This window comes from Lonchura striata, chromosome 4 (assembly GCF_046129695.1).
Source record: "Lonchura striata isolate bLonStr1 chromosome 4, bLonStr1.mat, whole genome shotgun sequence".
Classification (NCBI taxonomy): domain Eukaryota; kingdom Metazoa; phylum Chordata; class Aves; order Passeriformes; family Estrildidae; genus Lonchura; species Lonchura striata.
The window spans coordinates 22,323,634-22,328,973 of NC_134606.1; positions in this window are offsets into that span (position 1 = coordinate 22,323,634).

The window sequence follows — 5,340 nt, forward strand, 5'->3', positions numbered from 1 at the left end:
CCCGGCCCGGCCCGGCCCGGCCCAGCGGCGGCGGGACGCGCCCTGCCGCACGGCGCCTGCGCGGGGCCGCCGGGCCGGGGCGGGGCCGCCCCGCAGCGCCCGCCCTGCTGGGGCTGCTGTGGGGAGCGGGCGGTGCGGCCGCTGGTGCTCCGTGTTACCGGGCTCCAAGGCGCTGCTTGTACGCTCCTGTGGGGCTTACCCGAAGGCACCCCACACATGAGTTTAGTATTACAGCTCCCAGATGAGGTTTCCAGAGCCCGGCAACCGCAACGCTGGGTTGCAGCGAGGGGGGCCAGATGGACGCGGGGCATCGTGTCCTGAAGGGCCCGAGTGACTCCTTGACCCGTTTGCATGGCACTGCTCGTGTGCCACAATGGCTCCCGAGCGCCTGGGGTGCACGGCCGCCCTCATGGAGCTGCCCTCGGGGAAGCCTTTCCCCCAGGCAGGTTTGGGTGTGTCTCCCTATGGGTTTCAGCTGTGGCCAGGGAAAGCTTCTCTGCCGCTGCTGCCTCAGGGGCCGTCTCGCTATGCTGGCAGCGTCTCAGCAATTGAGCTGCAGCAGCATGGAGCCTGTTACCTACATGGAAGATTCTTACTGTAAGGGCAGGGCCTTGTCAGTATTATCACCAGGACACACAAGCATTCAGAAACAAAATGTGGCCCTGGATTCACTGTCCCTTAGCATGTGGGGGCATTGCTTCCACTCACTCTGTTACCTCTTCCCATGCACTAGGCCTGAAATTCATGCTTTATTCCTTAAATCTTCACTGCTAAAATTGAGCTTGGTTTTATACTCTGGTAAACTAACTCACATGATTAGAGTTTGGCCCTCTTTGTATTTCAGCAGCTACAGCTGGACTTTCCTACTGACATGGCATGAAACTAAAGACTTATTCTTCTACCAAGGCAGAGGCAACTGTAGCTTCCCAGTACTTCCAAATAGAACACTCTAAATTATTCTAACCTAAATAATTTATTTATTTGCTATTACTGATTTTGAATACCTAAGGTAAACTCCACCCATTTACGATACAATATTGCAATAATTATAAAGACAGATTTTTGAATGGGTTTTTTCATCTGGTACCAACATTGTGTGCAGAAATACCCTTATCAGCCCCTAACTAGACCCATCCACAGGCAGATTCAGAATACCAGACTGGCAGCTTCCTGTTTGGGACAATCACCCTAACTGGTATCTCCTCTCACTACCTCTCAGTTGCCTTTTCTAGTAAAAAAAATATGCAGAAAATTATGTATTGTAAATGCAGGTGAACCCAATGGGAAGAAATTACAATGTCTGACTCAATTCAGAAGGCTGAATTATTTCTTTATTATAACTATACTAAAAAACATTAATATACTAAATAAGAGGAGGATACTAAAACTACATACTACTTTCTCTGACTCTCTCTCACAATTCGTGACCCTCTCGCGAGAGTCCAGACACAGGTGGATTGGATTGGCCATCAGGCTCAAACAATCCTCACCAGAATCCAATCAAGCACTCACTCCAGGTAAACAATTCTCCAAACACATTCCACATAGGAAGAACAAGGAGCAGAAAGAGAAATTGTTTTCTCTTTCATTTCTCTCTGTGCACCTCTGTGAAAAATCCTGAGAGGGAGAGAAATGTGCTTGCCACAATTATGTTCTCAAAAATAGTGCATAATTACCATTTCTGCAATAGACAGAAATGTTCTGGAAATAAGGAAAGTTTTAACCCTTTTCCTCTGTGCTTGACTGTCAGCTCTATTCATGGCACTAACTAGCTACTATTTTTTATGCAATTATTTTTTTCGGAGATACAAGTATTAAAAGATTAGGGTGATTCAGTATGTGAGATGTTTATAGTTAGAAATACCTCTTCTCAGTCAAGTAGACAACCAAACCCATGAAAACTCAGATTTTCTTAACTACTTGGTGCAAGACTTTTTTTATTAACCAAACTAATGAGAAACTAGCAGAGCTGTCCTTTTCAACACAATAGGCAGACAAGCAGCAGGACACAGGGCTCTTTGCACTTTTAAAAACAATTATTTCTTCCTCTTGAGTTGTCTACAGAAAGTACTGCTGCTTACCTCAGTTGCCTCTGCTCTGTCTCTTACATTCTTATTTACTTTTGTTTGAGGGTGTGGTTCTCTGTCAGCTGCTCTCAGTGTCACAAAAATGACAGACTTGGAGAGAGATACAATATTCCTTGTCTTTTGGGTAAAGTGCAGCACTGCAGATTCCGGCACAAATGCAAAATGCAGCAGGATTACTGACCCGTGTCTGCCTACATGAAACAAGCTCTCCAGAGGTAGGGTTTAACTCAATCTCCCTCTGACTTCAGAAAGAAAGATGGTGCTTTTTCTTTTATTTTTTCCTTTTAAGATTAGGGAACTAACTAGCCCTGTTTTACAAGCAGGGAATTGGCACTGTTTCTGAGGCAGTGGCTTCCTGCCCTTCTTCATCCACTGGGACAAACACCCTTGGGCATGGGGAAGCTATGAAATTAGCTTTGCCACTAGAAGATCTGTGAAACCACCTGTCAGTTTTTATGAAAAATAATAAATCTCACTCAAAACCTAAGTTTCCTTAACAGTCTCAAAACAAATTTTCAATGAGGTTTAATTGGCCCAATCTATGTCAGTTATTCATCATGATTCCTAGAACTTGTCTTTGGTTTGTTCCTATTACTGGAAAATGCAGTCAGTTGGGAAACATGCAAGCAGTTTTTCTGTTGCAAAGTAGTCAAGAAATCTTGTTTAAGTAGTATTTGGCTCTACCCACTACTAAGTCTTGAAACTTCTGACTAAATTCCAGTGTTGATTTTCTTTATTGGAAGACCTTTTCAGGATTTCATTTTTAGTGGTAATAATGCCTGAACAAACCAGACAACTAATTGTCCTCATTTGTAAAAGTTACAGAAAGAATAAACATTGGCAGAAGTAAGTAGAAGACAGGAACCATTGTTTGCACATCTTAAGTAGTGTGGTCTTAAGCATCAAAACAAAGTAACACTGGAAATCTCATGTAATCAAGCCCTTTTATGTGACTTAATGAGATACTTTATACTGAACTAGCAGGATGCTAATTTCGCAATTAATTATATGTATATGTAATTACATATTAAAATTCATCTATTTCAAGTATGCACAAATACCTCAGTGTAAAACTAATCAATGCTAGTGCCACTAAAACTTGAATAATTGAAATTCCCTTTGAAAATCAAATTATACATATCCAACATAACTTAATTGCTCAGTTTTAATGCTAGAATCACAGTTAATGCTGTCTCTGTTTTCTAAGCATCCTTTCCACAAGCATTCTTTGTACGTATTATCTATATATTCAAGGCAAAAATACTTCCAAAAAGTTTTCAAAAGCTGCATCCAAATGTTGAGAGTATTTAAAACATGTATATACATCAAAGAAGTACTCCTTGGGAGTGGTAACTTACCTGACAGTGGTTACTTTATACCTTGTGTATTTTTTTATGGAAAATGATGTATTAAAAGTAAAAATTCCTAGACCCAGACAGTATAACCCACCTTGGTGTTCCATGTTTGGCTGTGTGGTGCTTAGCTGCATAGTGGAATTAAACCCCAACACTTGGAAACACTTGGTATTTCTGACTCAAACTAGCTATATTATCAAGCCATTAGTGATGGAAAAGTGGTAAGGAACACTCCCAGCAAACCATATAAAGCTAGATTCCTAATTAGTGCTTTCCACGTTCTCCAGCAAACAGCTGTTTCTGATGATGAAAGTAAAAGCATTTTTGAAAGGTATTGCTAATGGGTAACCTGGTCTAGTGGAAGGTGTGTGTTCCCTGCTCATGGCATGGAGGTTGGAACTATTAAGGTCCCTTCCAGCCCAAGCTATTCTGTGATTCCATGATTCTTACACAGAAAAATAAATCCTTAAACCTAACAAAACTGTAAAGAAGATACAGTTCTTCATTAAGATTCTGAACTTTATACTCAAAAAATTGCCCAGTTTTACAATATTTCAGCCTTCAGGTTGAGAAAATATCGGTAGAGGAACTAAGCAATAAGGGTAGTTATATTTCTAGAAGAAATCTCTCCTGCTTACTCTTTATCTCCCTGTATTTTTCATGACATTTCTAATGCAGTCATCAGTTTTGTTACTGATTTTGTCACCCACAGGTCTTTGTAAGCAGGAATTCAGTTTCAATTTTATCTGTACATTTGCAAGGTCAGGGGTCAGGTGGCTGACATCTTACAGGGAAATAGTTTAAGCACTAGATTTTTGGCTTGGGAAGGACTGTCTTCCCTTTGTTTGTAATGAGTTCCACTGATGAGGATAAAATCTGTTTCACTGGTTCAGAGAGAATAAAAAAAAAAATGGACTTGGTTCTACTTGCCACAGAAGAGAGTGAGGTTATTGATGCTGTCCCAAGGACAGAGCCAGTACTTTACAATCATTTGCATGTGGATTGGAAAAAAACTATTGGAAACCAGAATTGGAGCTTAGCACACCCCTCCACGATGCCAGCCCTTAACCTTATAGCAGTTGTTGTAGGATATAAAGAGGGAAGTGGGGCAATTAGCTTTAATTCTTACAGCTTAAACTATGCTTAGCCATGCTTAGCTTAAACCATGTTGTGGTTGCCATTATATCTCCTGAGATGCCAGTTCCTGATATTACTCAATAGCTGCTCCCCAGGAATGCCTGGTAGGCAGAGCTTTCCTCAGGGGACTGAAGAAGAATGTTGATATTCTGGATGCTAACCAGGTTTAGGCATGATATGCCATTAATTTGGTGCTAGGCTTCAAACCAAACATGTCTTCAAATGCCTTAGGAGACTTTATGCTATGGGTCTTAGGAAGCTCAGGTTCTTCCTAAATTAATCGACAGCTTTGGGCTTTAGTGGAATATAAGGAGTTGCATGTTATTATATCAGTTCTTTGGAACATAGATGAGAGAGAGGATCTTGACAGCTTCTGAGTTTGACAGGGGGATCACAAAAAAACAACTCCATCCTAGGCTGAAAGGAGTTGTGAAAGAAGATTAGTGGTTTTGTGGAGAACCATATTATGAATAAACAATGTACACAGTGGCTTGCTTGGGGTGGGGTAGAGGCAGAAACTGAAGTAGCACAAAGTAGATTGAGTCTCTGCAGATGACAGCTTTTTCCTGGGTTTTATGCTGGCACTTTTGTTGAGGAATTCATCACATAATAGTTAGCAAGTAAAATTAGCACGTAAATACTATATTAATATTTTATATTGTGATGCTTAAGTAAATTTAAAGTGAAGCAAAAGTCTACAATAATGAAATCAAGATGCACAGGTTCCTATTCCCCATTCATACATTATTATGAATTAATCC